The sequence below is a fragment of the Bubalus kerabau genome, chromosome 6 (genome assembly GCF_029407905.1).
Source record: "Bubalus kerabau isolate K-KA32 ecotype Philippines breed swamp buffalo chromosome 6, PCC_UOA_SB_1v2, whole genome shotgun sequence".
NCBI lineage: Eukaryota > Metazoa > Chordata > Mammalia > Artiodactyla > Bovidae > Bubalus > Bubalus kerabau.
In genome coordinates, this window is record NC_073629.1 from 37,520,981 (window position 1) to 37,540,710 (window position 19,730).

At 38.5% G+C, this 19,730-nt stretch overlaps 1 long non-coding RNA gene across 1 annotated transcript; it reads right to left on the reverse strand.

Moving 5' to 3' along the window:
- Positions 1 to 6,832: 6,832 nt before the first annotated feature.
- Positions 6,833 to 16,066, reverse strand: LOC129656114 (uncharacterized). The gene is made up of 3 exons (XR_008716199.1): positions 15,946 to 16,066; positions 12,083 to 12,137; positions 6,833 to 7,796 (listed from the first exon to the last, which is right to left on the reverse strand). It is a non-coding gene; the product is annotated as an uncharacterized LOC129656114 (long non-coding RNA).
- Positions 16,067 to 19,730: the final 3,664 nt, after the last annotated feature.

A 19,730-nucleotide genomic window follows, 5' to 3' on the forward strand; every position in this document is an offset into this window, starting at 1 on the left:
TTGAGGAATGTTCTGAGTCAAAGAAAACATCTAGGATTCTCTGGGTTTTAAAGTAGATTAAAAACAGCACAAATTATGCTCATAAATTATCTCTTGTGTTTAATGTAAAAAAGTAAAAAATGAAATGTCTATACCATAAAACTAAGCATAAGCTCTGCTTATGCTCAGAGCTCTGCTCTGCTCCTGAGTTGAAAGGTTTATGATTCATTTAAAAGTGCCTATTGTTGATGACGAGAGATTAGTGGGAAGGACATTTTGATTATTAGTTTCAAAGTGTCAGTTCATCCACTTAGTATTGTAAGTAGAAAGAAAATGCCATGTAGCAGCTGTTCTGTGTGCATAACAAATGGTTAAGTACTATTCTCTCACTTGGACTAATAATTCTTTGCATTTGGAAATATAAAAGATCAAAATATTTAACTTGTTAAGGAGCTGAAGCACATGGTAATTGACCAGTCACATTTGACCTCCTTGCACTTGAGTGAGAGCTCTTCTGTATACAAGTTGCTGGCAGCACTGAAATCCTTCCCTTATGCTTTTGTTGAATCATATCCATAGTCCTGATGCAAGTTCACAAATTCCTAATCTGCAATTCATAAATCTCACAGTTTATTCATCTGTTAAAGGTTTTTGGAAAGCCTCTGACTTCAACAGATGTGAGACAATTTCTATTCTAATTTATCACATTTTAGTGTGAATATTAATTTCACTGCAGAAGGACTACTGTATGTAACTATAAGGTTTACCTCTGTGTGGACATGACATATAATATGGTACAAGCACTGTATTTTCTTCCTAAAACCCAAACGTTTCTGATTTCTAAAACGCAACTAGTCTCTAGAGTTTCTTTTAAGGAATTACAAACTTCCATCAGTTATTATCTATCACATACCTGAGCAGCTCTGACTCATGTTTGTGTGCTCTCTTCTGTCGTGTGTTATGTGGTTGGGGTGGTTACCTATCCAGGCATAACATTTTCCAGGCCCTCTTGCCCCAGATGTAATCACATGACTAACTATCCCCAGGAGAATAGGAACATAAGTGAGAAGTGTCATTTGGGGGCCAAGAATTTCCTACAAAGCAATTAAATGAAGTTGGGTCATTTGTAGTGATGTTGATGGACCTAGAGCCTGTTGTACAGAGTAAGTTAAGTCAGAAAGAGGAAAACAAATATATTAAAGCATATATGTGGAATCTAGAAAAATGGTGCCAATGAACCTATTTTCAGGGCATGCATAGAGACACAGAAGTATAGAATGGACATGTGAACATGGGTGGGGGTGGGACGAATTGGGAGATTGGAATTGATGTATATACATTACCCTGTGTAAAATAGATGCTAATGGGAATATGCTGTATAACACAGGGAGCTTAGCTCAGTGCTCTGTGATGACCTAGATGGGTGGAATAGGGGGGAAAGTGTGAGGAAGGCTCAAGAGAGGGGATATGTTTGTGTGTGTGTGTGTATCTGATATATATATATATATATATATATATATATATATATATATATCTGATCCATTTAATTGAAAAACTAATATAATGTTGTAAAGCAACTATACCTCAATAAAGTAAAAAAAAGCTGGTGGGGCATTTGTTTCTTTCTCCTTCTGCTGATGGAAAGCAGTGGACTCCAAGGAAAAGGCAGAACCAAAAGGTGCGAGACACCTGGGTCCAACTAGAGAGAGAAAGCTGCTCACTGGCCAGAAGCATCCATGTTGTGGAATGGTTTGTTGTTCAATGGCTCGGTCCTGTCTGACTCTTTGCAACACCATTGACAGTAGCACTCCAGGTTTCCGTGTCCTTCACTATCTCCAGGCGTTTGTTCAAACTCATGTCCATTGAGTCGATGATGCCACCCAACCATCTCATTCTCTGTTGCCCCCTTCTCCTCCTGCCCTTAATCTTTCCCAGCATGAGGGTCTTTTTGAGTGAGTTGGCTCTTCATATTAGGTGGCCAAAGGATTGGAGTTTCAGCTTCAGCATCAGTCCTTCCAATGACTATTCAGGGTTGATTTCCTTTAGGATTGACTGGTTTGATCTCCTTGCTGTCTAAGGGACTCTCAAGAGTCTTTTCCAGCACTACGGTTCAAAATCATCAATTCTTTGGCCTTCAGCCTTCTTTATGGCCAACTCTCACATCTGTACATGACTACTGGAAAAACCATAGCTTTGACTAGACCAAACTTTGTTGGCAAAGTGATATCTCTGCTTTTTAATACGCTATCTACGTTTGTCAGCTTTTCTTTCAAGAAGCAAGGGTCTTTTAATTTCATGGCTGCAGTCATTATTTTCAGTGATTTTGGAGCCCTGAAAATAAAGTCTGTCACTGTTTCCATTTTTTCCCCATTCTCCAGGTGATTATTTGCCATGAAGTGATGTGACCGGATGCCATGATCTTTGATTTCTGAATATTGAGTTTTAAGCCAGCTTTTTAACTCTCCTCTTTCACCTTCATCAAATAGATAATAAATAAATTTACTTGGTGAAAAATCCTGAATTTTTAGAGTTTGTTATAGTAGCATACATAAATATATATTCTATTAGTATCTGATGATTATGTGTTATCTTCTAAGTATTAATGACTATCTTTGAGTAGATTACACATTTTTGAGGGAAATTACTATATGTTATGCCTGTCCCATCACTTCATGGCAAATAGATGGGTAGACAGTGGAAACGGTAAGAGACTTTATTTTTCTGGGCTCCAAAATCACTCCAGATGGTGGCTGCAGCCATGAAATTAAAAGACACTTCCTTCTTGGAAGAAAAGCTATGACAGCCTAGACAGCATATTAAAAAGCAGAGACATTACTTTGCCAACAAAGGTCCATCTAGTCCAAAATATGTTTTTCCAGTAGTGATGTATGAATGTGACAGTTGGGCTATGAAGAAAGCTGAGCGCCGAAGAATTGATGCTTTTGAACTGTGGTATTGGAGAAGACTCTTGAGAGTCCCTTGGACTGCAAGAAGATCCAACCAGTCCATCCTAAAGGAAATCAGTCCTGAATATTCATTGGAAGGACTGATGCTGAAGCTGAAACTCCAATACTTTGGCCACCAGATGTGAAGAACTAACTCATTGGAAAAGACCCTGATGCTGGGAAAGATTGAAGGCAGGAGAAGGGGATGACAGAGGATGAGATGATTGGATGGCATCACTGAAGTGATGAACAGGAGTTTGAGTAGGCTCTGGGAGTTGGTGATGGACAGGGAAGCCTGGTGTGCTGCAGTCCATGGGGTCACAAAGAGTCGGACACGACTGAGCGACTGAACTGAATGATGCCTGCATTTAGTCAATTGTAGCAGTAAATAATTACAACATAGAAGTTGCTTTATATATTTGAAAGAATTATCTGAACTTTGAAAACTGAAATATTGCATTAAAATTTAGGTGTCATTTACCAGTTGTGCAACTTTGAGCATTCCATAATCTTTTTGATCCTTGGTCTTAATGATACAGAGACAGTGATATTTGTGTGAAGGGATTTTATGAGAATTACAACATATGGACTTGAAAGATCTAGTATGTAAAAGATTGCTTTTTAGAAAGTTATGTTCAAAGAGTTATAAATTCTTTATACAGCAATGCTCTAAAATGCTTTTTGAAAACTAAAACAGTAAGCACTAGAAGTATACAATGATTTACAACTTATACTCTTATTTTATCTCATTAAAACAACTTTAGGATGTTGCTATGATCATTGTTGTTTAATCACTAAATCCTGTCCAACTTTTTTGTGACCCCATGGACTGCAGCCCGCCAGGCTCCTCTGTCCATGGAATTCTCCAGGCAAGAAAACTGGCATGGGTAGCTATTCCCTTCTCCAGGGGATCTTCTGGACCCAGGGATTGAAGCTGAGTCTCCTGCACTGCTGGCAGATTCTTTGTTGTCTCAGCCATCAGGGAGCCCATTACTATCTTTAGTGGTATTGATTTGTGATATTATTTTGGCAATTAAAAACAAAGAGGCTCAGAAGTTCTTGAAACTCATATATAAGAATATCAGAGATGAAAGCTAAGTCTTCTACAAAATGTCCGATTCTTCTCCTACCACAACAGAATCTTAAAATAAATGTTTTCTTTTTTCTCTTCTGTTCTTGGGCAGTTATTTACAGAAACTATTTCTATATTGCTGCTTTGCCTGTTTAAGCCCAAGGATGCTGCATAGACTGAGTATAAATCTTAAGCACATATTTATGTATGTATCTAGGCATGAATTTGCTTGGTCAGCCATAGAAAATCTATCTCTCACTTCTCTGGTTTATTAGAGCAGGTCTATGATACTGTGAAGACATTACAGTAAGTATAACATCTTTAAGTGCTTACCTTATACCTGCTACTCTTGTCAATGTTTTTCATACATTCATTCATTTTATATTCACAAAAACCCTATGAACTAGTTGATGTAATTATCCTCATTTTACTTCTGAGAACTGAAGCCCAGTGTAATGAAGTAACTTTTTCAAGGTCACATGACTGTAAGTGGCAGAGCCAGAATTCCAACTTAGCCTGTCTCCAGAGCCTGTACATTTAAATGCCATGACACCAAGTCTTTCACCATGTGTCAATATATGCCTCAGTAATAATAATATTTTTACTATTGAATACATAAAATAGAATTTACAACTTTAATACCATAATTGAGTGTCCAGGGAACAATTCTTAAAAGTATTGAAAATTGTTTGACTTTTGATTTTGAACCTTGCAGTTTGACCATTCATGCTTGCGTGCTCAGTTGCTTCATCATGTCCAATCCTTTGTGACCCTATGGACTACTGTAGCCCAGCAGGTTTCTCTGTCCGTGGGATTCTCCAGGCAAGAGTACTGGGGTGGGTTGCATTACCCCTTGCTGGATATCTTTCCGACCCAGGGATTGAACCTGTGTCTCCTGCATTGCAGGTGGAATTTTTACTGCTGAGGCACCAGGGAAGCCCAGTTTGACCATATTTTTATATATACTGTATAAAACTAGTCTGTGTCTCAGTGAGCTTTGGAGACTGACCTCTCATCTTAAGTTCTAACAGAAGGAAAGTTATTTAAATGGGGAGTGGTAGAGGAATGCAAGTGGGGAGAGGTGAGTATTCAGAAGTAAAAGAGAGGTCAAAGAAAAGAGACACAGTATGGAGCGTTACTGAGAGACTCCAGATGTCACAAGAATCAGCAGGACTGGATGACATGTGGTGTAAACAAAACTGGAGAGAGAGGATTCCCACATTAAACACTGGGTGGTTGGAATCTGGGAAGCTCAGCAAGAAGAGACAAGGAAGAATATTGAGTGCATTAGTTATCCTGCAGAGGAACTGTTGCCTCATCACCAACTTGAGTGTGATTTACTTCCACTCAGTTGTCTTGGCCTTGACTATCATCTTCCCATAAAGATACACTCACAGGAGGATCTTTATGAAAAACTCACCCATTTGCTCCTAGTGTAATGCTAATAGGTTTCTGCTCTGGAAATTTTCAGGATTCTTTTAAACATTCAATCACCATAATAATTTTAGCAAATTCTGTTCTCATATTTTTAAAATTGACTATCATTTATTTAGCACTTTGTCTTTTTTACTCATTATTTGTGAGGTATTATAGTAGATTAATTAAAGGGCAAACTCTGGGAGCCAGACAGATATGGATTATAATCTTTGCTCATTCACTTCCTAGCTTTATGACCTTGAGCATGTTACATAACCTCTCTAAATCTTAGTTACATCATTTGTAAGCTGGGGAATAATAAAAATACCTACTTCATAAAACTGTAGTGATAGTTTAATGAAATAATGTTTGTAAATCACTCAGTGCAGTGCCTGGCCCATAATTAGTGTTCAATAAATATAGACTCTTATTAAACTGATGGTGCACTTTGTGAAGTTGATTTACCTTTCCAAAGTGAGCAATGTCACTCTCTTGCTGGCAGGAATAAGCTCACCAATATATTCTCACAGTGCCTTTGTCACCTTGGCCTAAAAGTACAGTGACTGGGAGTGGGGATGAGGGGAAGTTGATTGAATTGGCCAAGAGTCCTGTATGAGACACTAAATGGGTCTGGATCTGGGAAGCTCCCCCTGGTTGACACTGAAGGAATACCCCCTTACTGAAACATGCTCCCTGAGAAAGAACAAAATAGGTTGAACCAAGAGCAATTAAGTATTGAGAGATGTGAGCCTGTGGTTACAAGTCAATTTACTAAAGAGACTTACTCCAGGGAGCAAAGACTGCATGCTTGCTGCATGCTAAGTCACTTCAGTCATGTCCGACTTTTTGCAACCCTATGGACTGTGGCCCACCAGGCTCTTCTGTCCATGGGATTCTCTAGGCAAGAGTACTGGAGTGGGTTGCTGTGCCCTCCTCCAGGGGATCTTCCCCACCCAGGGATCGAATCTGCATCTATTAAGTCTAACCTGCATTGGCAGGTGGGTTCTTTACCACTAGCACCACCTGTGAAGCAAAGACCACATGCATAGGTTCACACTTATAGTATAGGGAACTCGACTTAATGCACTGTGGTGACCTGAATAGAAAGTCCAAAAGAGAGGGGATGTATGTATATGTATGGCTGATTCATTTTGCTGTGCAGTAGAAACTAACACAACTTTGTAAAGCAACTATATTCCAATAAAAATTAAAAAAAAAAAAGGAGGAACGGTTGTCAGAACAACCCAAAGCCTGTGTTGCAAAGAAGAAGCAATAAGAATGAGAATCTTCACCTCAAGCTGTGAATGAACTGAGTATGATTTCAGAAGGAAATCATTTGAAGGGCAAATCCCTTTAGATTTTCTTTTTTCCTTCCTTTAATTGTTAAATAACTGAGTCCTCGAAGAGAGAATTATATCCCTACTTTCATTTTTGTAAATATGAGACCACGAAGTGATTGTTTGTTAAATATTTACACCCTTGGACTCATGTGAGCTATCACAATCACTTCAAGCCCACAGGCCTCCATCAATTTTATGAATGTCATTAATCTTTTCTCTTAAACATCTTGGCCTTCGGATTTTGCTCTCTCCTCCACCTTGCTTGTCCTTGATAAAGAGCAAGGCGTGTTCAATCCCAAGGAGGGAGATGAATCTGTTCCCTTCTTATGATCAACACAAACTAGCTGTATATATACTTTTTGGGTCAGTTTTCCTCTAAATTTTCATCACTACATTTACCAAAGTGTTTGGAATTGAGGTATTTTCTCTTCCTTTTATACAAACACTTTACCTTTTAAAAAAATTTAAAGTGATATCTCAGGATTTCCTTGGACACCAAGGGATGTGCTTAAAGAGTGCTAAAAGAAAAGGTGTGCTGTGGGTTAGAATTCCGTTGTTGTTGTTGTTCAGTCACCAAGTTGTGTACAACTCTTTGCAACCCCATGGACTGCAGCACACCAGCCTTCCCTGTCCCTCACCATCTCCCTCAGTTTGCCCAAGTTCATGTCCATCAAGTTGGTGATGCCATCCAACCATCTCATCCTCTGTTGTCCCCTTCTCCTCCTGCCTTCAATCTTTCCCAGCATCAGGGTCTTTTCTAATGAGTCAGCTCTTTGCATCAGGTGGCCAAAGTATTGGAGCTTCAGCTTCAGCATCAGTCCTTCCAATGAATATTCAGGGTTGATTTCCTTTAGGATTGACTGGTTTGATCTCCTTGCTGTCCACAGGACTCTGACGAGTTTTCTTCAGAACCACAGTTCAAAAGCATCAGTTCTTTGTAAGAACAATAAGTTTGAATAGTGAAGGTTGGGGATGTGATCTATAAGCACGTGGAGGCTGCGGGTGGGTATTAAATAATTGCTGACAAGTTTATAGCCTTTAAACCTGAGTGACAAAAAGCATAAATTTGGAGAGTCACAATGGTTGGTTAATCTACAAGTTGTGCTTTCTGTCATTCTTGCATTTATCATCATTTGTTTATCCATTTAACCATTTATTAAGTTCCCACTATGTGCAGAGTTCTAAGGGTGAAACAATGAATAATGTAGATGCTGTACTTCATAGTACTTTATATTTTGGCTGGGAGTGAAGACATGCAAATTATGCTATAAAACTAGGCAATATATATAAACAAAGAGCCAATGTAAACCTAGAAAAAGGAGCAATTAATTATCAGTAGGAACTCTATAGTTTTACTTTAAGACAAGGGAAAAAGGAAAAGGACATTGAAATGATGAGATATATTCAACTGCTCTACTGTGGCCCCTGACTAGTGGCAGCCTGGGAGCCACCCCTGGAGCACTAGGGTGATCACCCATGTCATTTTGCCTGAGTCTGGCTTTGGTTTTTACTTTTTGTACTGGTGCAGTTGTCCATCTAGTCTCCATTCATGTCCAAAGTGGATGACTGTTTGCCTGCTGCTATCTTGCCTCTTAGTACCAGATATCCCTCTCTCTCCTGCTCTGTTCACAACAAAGACAGGAATTCTGGGCATGATCCTCTACCCAGAATCCCCAAGGTGAGAACTACCAGAGGACTGAAGAGGAGTGGTTGGAAACTTTAGGTCCAGGTTGAGGAGATGGCCTTGAACTGAGAAAAGGGCTGAGGGGATGGGCAACAGAAGTCTTCTTTCCTTTGCCCTCAGGTTTCCTACTGTGTGTTGTGCAGAACATTTATATAACATATTGATAGTTAGTCCATGAATAAACAAGAGTTTTCTGGTCATTTATACATAGTAAATGCTATATTAAGCAAGGATACATAGGTTTCTTTACTTTGGATTTCATATAGCCTTGAAGGTGCTCAGCTACCATGTAATCTCTGCACATGCTATATACAATGTTCTGGGTACCCAGACTTAGCTATCCAATCTTGGAGCCCTCTTTTTTATGGAGCATCTTGCAGGGTAGGCACTCATTTCAGGAAGCCTCACTTTAGAACCTGAGTTCCACATGTTCTTGCCTTTGGACAAGATGGGTACTTTCTTTAATAATCTATTGGCCATCCTTTTAGTGAGACTTCCCAGGTGGTGCTAGTGGTAAAAAATTCACCTGCTGATGCAGGATACACAAGAGACGCAGGTTCAATCCCTGGGTCAGAAAGATCCCCTGGAGAATGGCATCGCAACCCACTCCAGTATTCTTGCCTGGAGAATCCCATGGACAGAGGAGCCTGGGCTATTGTCCACAGGGTCACAAAGAGTCAGATACTACTGAAGTGACTTAGCAAGCACATATCCTTTAGTGACGTCATAGGATTTTCAACTCAGCTTCTATGTGCCTTTGGTTGTTGTTGCTTTACTCATTTGTTTTTCTGAACGGTCACTGAGTCTTAAAAATTATTTGCATAAGGAATTCTAGACCTCTCATTTTCTACTTATGGAAATGGAAGCAAAGAAATATGAAGTAAATTGTTGTTCTTCAGTTGCTAAGTTGTGTCTGACTCTTTGTGACCCCATGTACTGCAGCAAACCAGAACTTCTCTGTCCTTCACTATCTCCCAGAGTTTGCTCAAACTGCTGTCCATTGAGTCTGTGATGCCATCCAACCATGAGGTAAATAGCTCCACTTAAGAAAAACTAGAACCAGAAGGGAAAGAGACACGTGTACCCCAATGTTCATCGCAGCACTGTTTATAATAGCCAGGACATGGAAGCAACCTAGATGTCCATCAGCAGATGAATGGATAAGAAAGCTGTGGTACATATACACAATGGAGTATTATTCAGCCATTAAAAAGAATACATTTGAATCAGTTCTAATGAGGTGGCTGAAACTGGAGCCTATTATACAGAGTGAAGTAAGCCAGAAAGAAAAACATCAATACAGTATACTAACACATATATATGGAATTTAGAAAGATGGTAACAATAACCCTGTATGCAAGACAGCAAAAGAGACACTTATGTATAGAACAGTCTTATGGACTCTGTGGGAGAGGGAGAGGGTGGGAAGATTTGGGAGAATGGCATTGAAACATGTAAAATATCATGTATGAAACGAGTTGCCAGTCCAGGTTCGATGCACGATACTGGATGCTTGGGGCTGGTGCACTGGGACGACCCAGAGGGATGGAATGGGGAGGGAGGAGGGAGGAGGGTTCAGGATGGGGAACACATGTACACCTGTGGCGGATTCATTTTGATATTTGGCAAAACTAATACAGTTATGTAAAGTTTAAAAATAAAATAAAATTAAAAAAAAAAGATTTAAATAGATAAAATGAATAAGAGGAGGAAAAAAAAAGAAAAGAAAAACTAGACTTTTTGTCATCTTAAGTTTCCCACTGGCTTTTGTCCCATGGTCAACATAGGGCAGCAGGAAACTTCTCAAGCAGGGAGTCCAGACATCTGAATCTTTATACCTTACCACTCATGTAACTCCATGAAAGCCCTAGATGTTTGGTTTTTCTTCTATATAATGAATTGTAGGATCAGTGGTGATGCCTGATTTAGTTCCAAATTTTGTATATCAGTATTACAAGTTTTCTTTTGTTTCTAGTATATAGAAAATTCTGAAACAACAAGGATTAAGCAATTTGACTTAGAGTAAATGATATGCCATGGGTTTCCCAGGTGGCTCAGTGGTAAAAAAAAAAAAAAAAAAAAAAAATCCTCCTGCCAGTGCAGGGGACTTGGGTTTGGCCCCTGAGTCAAGAAATTCCCCTGGAGAAGGAAATGCAACCCACTCCAGCATTCTTGCCTGGAGAATCCCATGTTCAGAGGAGCCTGGCGGGCTACAGTCCATGGGGTTGCAAAGAGTTGGCCATGACTGAACAACTGAGCACAACAGCAAATGATATGTTAAGAGCAGAGATGAGATCTTGAAAACTATACTTCCAATCAGTGTCTTAGCCCACTAGCCCCTTTGGATAGTTCTCTGCCTTCATTTTTATGTTTTTTTTTTTTTTGAAGTTTTTTGAGATATAAAATAACATAAAAAATTAAGCCTGAGACCTCTCTTGTACATGGGTCTCAAATTTCACTGGGAATTGTAGACCAACACTTCATAACATCTTAGTGACCCCCAGATCTAAGAAATTCAGGTCAGAATATAATGAGAGTAGATGTGATGCTTACAAGAGGGTGGGGAGGAAATACTCAATCTATTAATGAGAAGTCCTCTTACTCCAAATCCCTCTCCCACTAAAGATCAAGTTCCAACCTTTCTTTAATATTAATGAATTACTTTGAAAATTTATATGGATAAATAAATCACTCAGAGAATCATGAAACACTGAGAACAGAAAAGTGGCAGTCTGACAAAACCAAGCTTTGCAACTGCTTTGATTTATTTTGTCTTTGTGCCTGAGGGACAACTCAGGTAATTTTCCTGTGTGAGGGTAATTATCCCAGGCTGGCCATCTTGGGAAAGGACCCCCTGGAGCTTCTGGCTGACCTTGGCACTTTTATCTTTTAGTGCATGTCAGCTTACTGCTGGAGAGAAATCCTATATTACAAAGAGCTACTCTCTTCTTCCCCCACACTTGCTTGGGGTCACTTGGTTTGTTTCATTCTCCATAGTTTTCTCCTCACAGAAGAATTAAAAGCAGGTAGTAAAAGTAAAGAACCCAAAAAATAGTGCAGTCAGTTAACCTTCAGATTCTAATGCTGTGTCTTGGTCATAGCCGAGAACTAAGTCTGCCTGGATCTAAGTGATGGCAGCTTTTAAACCCCCCAAATGGTCATGTGTCTGATGCTTGAGGTGTAAGTGGCTAATAAAAAGTCAACTTGAATTAGCGAGAAGCAACTTCCTAATAGAGCTGACACGCAATCAAGCGGATCCGTAGAGGGGATATGAAAATGATCTCCTCTTACAGCCGAAGGGGCATTTCAAAGCCAGCTAAATGCTTTAGAGGAATTTCACAATGTTGCATCTCCCAAACACAATTTAATGCTTTTTGTAATTGGTTGGGGATGTGCCAGAGAGTTTTAAATTGCCTCATTTTCTTCTTTAACTTTTGATTTTGTTCTACTCACTCTTTCTTTGTAGCTCCATATTACATTAAGAAAAAAACAGAAAAAAAAAAAGAAAAAAACAGGACCACGAGCATACCTGCTGTCCAGTGACCTGTTTGTTTCATATAAGGGTAATAGGGAGTTTAGGTCATTTCATACAGCTCAGGGCTTAAGCAAAAACCCCCTAGGTTTGAATCCCAGTTCTTTCACTTACCAGCTGTGTGACTTTGAACAAGTTACTTTCCATAGCTGTGCCTTAGTTTTATCACCTAGAAAATAAGAATAATGATAGTATATTACTTATAAGGTAGCTATGAAAATTAAATGGTATAAAGTCTGACATATATGATATATGTACACATTAGTATTTTTTATAGTCTCTGAATAACTTTTATTTTATGTACATACCCTAATATATTCAAGCATTCTGCATCTGATTGTCATTTGAGTTGTTTCTTTTTTTTTTTTTTTAATAGAGAATATTTTCTGTGCACGTTGGGGCTTCTAGCTGTTAAGATCCTTCTTCACTTTTTCTTATCATTTTTTCCTGTAAACATTCAACTGTATTCCTTCCTTTTTCATTTCCCCATTTCATTTCATTTCACACTTTCTATCTCTGATTACATTAGGGGATGATTTTTCTACCTGAGTATAGAGTCAGAACTCAGTTCACATATGTGTTCTTTTGAAAGATCCAATTGTCTAGAGGCTTTGAGTGTGGTCATCCATGCATTTAACTATTGCCCAGTGAACTCTCCACATTCTTTTACTCTGGCCTTGAATACATAGGTCATAAAGAGAGCACAAGTGGAAATTTTCTTAGCAGTTTCTTTTTACCATCAAATAATCTCATTCTTCATCTATTACATTTCTAGCTGACATTTCACATTAAGGGTCACTCTGCTGCTGACTTATACTACTTGACTCCTGCAACTCTTTCTTGATCACTTCTCTCTCCCCTGTGTTCTGGGAATAGGTTAAGTGAGATATAAAAGAGACGATCCTTGCTCTCAGAGGAGTTAACAGTTAACTTGGGACGAAAGGCAGCAAACTGGGCCTGACTCATCACAAGTCTGACAGGAAAACTGAAAGTGAACGAAAGAAGTAAGCTGGTGACTTTAAGTGAATTGACTTTAAGTCCATTTTCTCTTGAATTATTTTTCAAATAAAAACAGCTTCAATGATTTGGTCAGTAATAATTTTAAGTATTTTCCCCCAAGAGATAGCAAATGTTATACCTAGAAAGAATTATTGGATTAAAACATAAGTGGAAAACTAGGAAAAATAGAAACTCTAGATGAAGTTGTACAAACATGCATTTCAATCTCTAACTCAAACTATTTGCCCTTAAGCAAGTTGTTAGACCTTTCTAAACCTCTGATTCATCATCAGAAAATGGAAGTTGTGAAGATTAAACATAAAGAATGCAAAAGAACTCATCATAATGCTTGGTACTTGATAGTGTTGATATTCACTAAAATAATTTGTTAAAATGCTAGTTTTCCACCATCATATGCACCAAGTATTTTGAAAGAAAATGAAAGTCGCTCAGTCATGTCCAACTCTGCGACCCTGCGGACTATATAGCCAGAATACTGAAGTGGGTAGCCTTCCCCTTCTCCGGGGGATCTTCCCAACCCAGGGATCAACCCTAGGTCTCCAGCATTGCAAATGGATTCTTTACCAGCTGAGCCACAAGGGAAGCCCAGTAACTGTAAATGGACCTATAAACCAAAATTGCATGTTTTTGTAGCAGAAACTGTCAGTTGCTCCTTCTTCATAGGTAAGAAGATGCCAGTTTTGTACTCGGACTCCTCCTAAGAAAGGGGGTCATGCTTAACCAAAGGAAATTATGACAATTCCTTTTCTAGTCTCCATCCTGCCTTGCCCCTGGAGTCACCTGGTGAATCAGTTCTGACCTTGATGCTTAAAGAAAAATATATTTGTGTGTGGGGTGGGGAGGGGAGTTAAGGAATATCAGAAAAGTAGGTGAAAATGTACAAAATGCATCCCTTTTCTGCCTTGAATAGTGAAGCTTGTCTTGTGACCATGAGGTAATAATCAGGATGGAAATGTTAGGGGAATCACTAACTAAAACACCCACTCTGGTCAGGCACTACAGTAACCATTTGCGTGAGTTATCTTAGGAGAGGAGATCCTGGTAAGGAACACAGAACTAACAAGCGACTACCAGGAAAGATATGTCCAACTCTGCGACCCCATGGACTATGTATATATATGTACATATGTATAAACATATGGCTTCCTTGGTAGCTCAGCTGGTAAAGAATCCACCTGCAATGCAGGAGACCCTGGTTCAATTCCTGAGTCAGGAAGATCCACTGGAAGAAGGGATAGGCTACCCACTCCAGTATTCTTAGGCTTCCCGGATGTGGGAGACCTAGGTTCAATCCCTGAGTTAGGAAGATTCCCTAGAGAAGGAAACAGCTACCCACTCCAGTATTCTGCCCTGGAGAATTCCATGGATTGTATAGTCCATGAGGTCTCAGAGTTGGACATGACTGACTGACTTTCATTTTCATTTTCATATATATAAAACTTTCATATATATAAAGGAAAGATCAAAAGGAAAGAGGAGATGTCAGTCCATATATCCTACCAACCTCCCAGAATCCTTCTTACTAGACTCCATCTTGGTTGGGTGCTGCGAGCGCCAACAAGAAGAACCCTTAGTCAGGATGATTGGCCAGAGATAACCTGGAAACTAACCCCATTAACACAAAACCTGAGACTGTGAGCCATGTGGTAGGGCAGTTCTGGGTTCCCTTACCCTGCTGCTCTTCAACCAGATGCCCCTTCCCAATAAAGTCTCCTGCTTTGTCAGCATGTGTGTCTCCTCAGGCAATTCATTTCTAAGCATTAGACAAGAGACCACTCCTTGGCCCTGAAAAGGGTCTGCCTTCCTGCAACAGAAAGGCTGAGGGAATTTCAGAGCCATGGGTCCTGAAGTTTTCAGCCACCAAACTGATATTGCTTGCTTCCAGATTTCTTTTATCCAAGAAAAATTATTTCTTATTCATTTAAGCCTCTGAAAAGATGAATTTTCTATAACTTTCTTTGAAATAATTTCTGTTAGATTGTTAAAAAGTTTGGTCTTATTTTTAAATTTGGTCTTATTATTTAATTTCTATACCACAAATTATTGTTAACTAGAAAAATTTATTCCCTCAATAGGCTTTGATTCAACACCTATCTATCTATCCATCTGGTCACTCATACATCTCTCTATCATCTATTTATTTTGAAAACTGAGAAATTTCTATTGACTTAACATGCCATGTTTGTGGACTGTAACTATTGAATCATTTTTTCTGAGAAGTCTCACTGGATATCTCTAAAGAAATAAGACCCTCTTTGGTATTTGTGCCATTTGCTTTTCCACATGGAGTTAAATGTTTTTTTAAACTAAATTTTAAGCTGTAGGAAAGCAGAGAACATTTCAGATTTGCTCACATTTGTGTATTCAGTTCTCACTCAGGGATTAAATAGCCAAATAGACATGTAACACATATTTACTGAATCCCTAATGTGAACCCAGCATTAGCACATCAGAAAAAAATCAAAGACTTTCTCTTTAGTACCCTTTCCCTCACTTTTGCCATGTATTCTTTTCCTGCCTTGTGAAATATAATATAGTAAAGGTCTGCATGCTTTCCCAAGATTTCTTCTTCAAGTTACTCTAAGGGATTGTCTATCAACAGTCTTTTTCTCCCAATGTCCAGTGCTCATCCAACTGTTTCAGAGAAAGGCATTTTCTTCTTTTTTTAGTGTTAATTCATTTATGATTACCCTGGATGACTTATGTCTATAAATAGACACAACAACAATAATAATAATCAACACCAGTTACTAGATATCATTGTAAGCATTTAAAATATATAACTCATTTAGTAACCAAAATAACTCTATGCACTGGGTTGCTATAATTACCCTCAGGTTACAGGTAAGAAAATTGAGGCTCAGGGTTAAACCTAGGTCGCATATCTAAATATGCTGGATCTGGGTTTAAGCTACATTCTTTATCATTACACTGTTTGTGCATGCATGCCAACTCACTTCAGTTGTGTCGGACTCTCTGCAACCCTATGGACCGTCGCCCAACAGGCTCCTCTGTCTGTGGGATTCTCCAGGCAAGAATACTGGAGTGAGTTGCCATTTCCTCCTCCAGGCAATGTTCAAGCCAGGGACTGAACCACTGTCTTTTATGTCTCCTGCATTGGCAAGAAAGTTCTTTACCGCTAGTGCCACCTGGGAAGCCCACCATTACACTAATGATTCTCAAAGTGAGACCCCCAGACTACTAGCATCCACATCACCAGAGAACTTGTAAGTGATGCAAATTATTGGATACCCTCCCAGACCAACTAATTTGAAAAATCTGGATGTGGGAGCCCAGCAATCTGTGTTTTAACCAGGCTCTCGAAATTGTTTTGTTTGGCACAGTAAAGTTTGAAATCAATGCATTACACTCTGCTGTCTTACAAAGGGTGATCAAAACTAGCAAAACCTTATGAAAGTTAACTTGAGAAAGTAATAAACTCCCCAAACTCCAAGGAAATGAAAGTTGGGATTACTTTTAGGTAGGGACTGACTGACTGCCTTCCAGTTTCCTTTAATTATAGGAGATGAATGAATGAATGCTTATATCTGTGAGGGTAATCTTTCTTGGGTGTGTTGGACATTGTGGGCATTAAATCAACAAGGTAGGGGATGTTCAAGTAGGGATGTTCAAATAAAAGACATATTTGAAAATAAAGAAGGACTAGAAGATGTGACCAAATCCTTAAATTGCAGGCTGGCTTTTTCCCAATGCAATTTATAAATCTGGGCCTGCTCTCCCTATCATTACCTGGATGGAATATGGAAATGTAAGGTAATTGCATTATTAAATTAAGAAAAGCATAATAAGGTAACTGAGCTGTGCCAAAAATATATAATGCATTCATTAGTTCAATGTACCTGGGATTTGAATTTTTTGCTCATTTGTATTATTTGTGCCATGCCTAACCACTTCTTTTAGCTCAGATAATCAAGTCTTGAATGTATGTGTGTGTGCAGTTGGGACTAATTGGTGTAATTAATGTATGTGTAATGGCTTTAGCTGGCTAATGTCTGAAGGGAGCAGAAAAAAATAAGCAAATTCATGAAGTAGATTTTAGATTAGCATCTATACCCAAGGTAATTTTTTTTTCAGCAAGAAATTCTGCCTTCATTATGGCCTTTAGTTAATAAAGATGTGGATGGATTTCACAAGTGAACTTGCTTCACCCTAAGGAATCTAGTTTAGCAAAGACATTTTACATAAACTATTAGTAGCCCAAAGCAGAGGCTTTTTGTTAAATGATACTCTGATAATATAAAGTAAACTAGAAATATAATTACAAAGTGAATTTATCAATTTCTTTTTCTTCCTATGTGAAAATATTGAATTAACTTTCTTCATTTCATTTTGTTTTTATGTTCTGTCTGATTTCAGAAAAGATTTGAGGCTGTTAATAAAAGTAAGTGCTGAATAATAGAAAAAATTATAAAGAAATCGTGGAGGAAGGAAAATGAGAGCTGCTTTAAAAATGATACATTTACACTTGTACAAAGTAAACTTAAATATATTACAGTAATGTTCAAGTCCAAGAATCACATATGGATCCTCTAAGCAATGCTCCCCTCCTGTCTTAAAGATTCTAATAGTTCAGCATGGGAGTGAGGTGGTAGTAGAAACAGAAAGTTTAAAATCTTCATTTTCTCCTCAGTTCTTCTAGCATCACTATGAATATGATTGGTCTTCCTGCATAGCTCAGTGGTAAAAAATCTGCCTGCAATGCAGTAGCCTCAGGGGACACAGGTTAGATCCCTGGGTCAGGAAGATCCCCTGGAGGAGAGCATGGCAACCCACTCTAGTATTCTTGACTGGAGAATCCCATGGACAGAGGAGCCTGGCAGGCTGTATACTGTCCATATTGTCACAAGAAGTTGGACATGATTGAAGTGACTTACCACACATGAATATGATCAATAAATTATTTTTCCAGTTGAGTTAACTGGTAAACCAAAAGACATATCTGTTTGGATATTGCAAAGAAAAAGTATTAGAAATGATTGAAGAAACTAACTTTTTTCCCCACCTTAATTATCAACTTTGAATTTTATTTACCAGACTCTTCAAATCTGCAACAGCATGAGTTAATATTATATTTCTATGTAGGCCAATCTAAGATCTTATGACCTAGTAGTGTTCTTGCTGGCACATGTTAATCTTTCTTTCTTTATATAAAACCATCAAATTTATCTAAACATCAATCACCCTCAATAAGATCCTGAAGAAAACAATCACAGAGTAGAGGCTATAAGAACAATTAATATGCAGAATTAAATCTATCGTAAGGGTATAGAAAAGAACACTCAGTCATTCTACTGGATTTAATTTGCTGAGAGAAACAGCCTTCACACCTGAGTCACAGTCAGAGCTAGGTTTTCTCTCAATTAAACCCATGCTTGTCTGAAGCAATGAGGGCTGGGAGGATGAGCAGGGCACATGCTAATGAAACTTCCTGCAGAACAAGGGCATTTGGCAGAAAGTGTTGCAAGGAGGAATCAAACTATTTAAAATTCCTTATTAAGCAAGCATTTAAAACTTCATTTTACATCAGATATGCAACAGAAAACCAGCCATAAAAATCTGAAACTATTATAGGTTGCCATCTGAATGCAAGCTATAGTAAAATTATAGTGAAATATATATTAAAAAAATTAAAAGAGAAAAATTCAATGTGGCTTAAAGTTCACTGTAAATGTGTCTTGATCTAGCAATTCTCAGCTTACTGTTTTTTATGCTTATGTTTATAAATGACATTATTTAAAGGACCATCCAAGTGTTAGTCTGTAGTATTATATAGAGTGTCATGAGGCTGGAACATTTAAAAACAACCTATCTCTATAGCCATTAAGGAAAAAAAAGTACCTGACACTTACTAATGTTTTGAAATGCTCTCCAAGAACCAAGATTGTACCTGCTGAGTCCTGGATTAACTTCTGATACATGACAGCCTTTACATAAATAGAATTTTAGTCCTTGCCAAATTAGTAATGACAGAATGATCTCTGTTCATTTCCAAAGCAAACCATTCAATATCACAGTAATCCAATCCTCTTCCAACAACACAAGAGAAGACTCTACACATGGACATCGCTAGATGGTCCACACCGAAATCAGATTGATTATATTCCTTGTAGCCAAAATTGGAGAAGCTCTATACAGTCAGCAAGAACAAGACTGGGAGCTGACTGTGGCTCAGATCATGAACTCCTTATTGCCAAATTCAGATTTAATTGAAGAAAGTGGGGAAAACCACTAGACCATTCTGGTATGACCTAAATCAAATCCCTTATGATTATCCAGTGGAAGTGAGAAATAGATTTAAGGGACTAGATCTGATAGACAGAGTGCCGGAAGAACTATGGACAGAGGTTTGTGACATTGTACAGGAGGCAGTGATCAAGACCATCCCCAAGAAAAAGAAATGCAAAAAGGCAAAATGGTTGTCTGAGGAGGCCTGAAAAATAGCTGAGAAAAGAAGAGAAGTGAAGGGCAAAGGAGAAAAGGAAAGACACACCCATTTGAATGCAGAGTTCCAAAAAATAGCAAGGAAAGATAAGAAAGCCTTCCCCAGTGATCAATGCAAAGAAATAGAGTAAAACAATAGAATGGGAAAGACTAGCGATCGCTCGAAGAACATTAGAGATACCAAGGGAACATTTCATGCAAATTGGGCTCAATAAAGGACAGAAATGGTATGGACCTAACAGAAGCAGAAGATATTAAGAGGAGGTGGCAAGAATACACA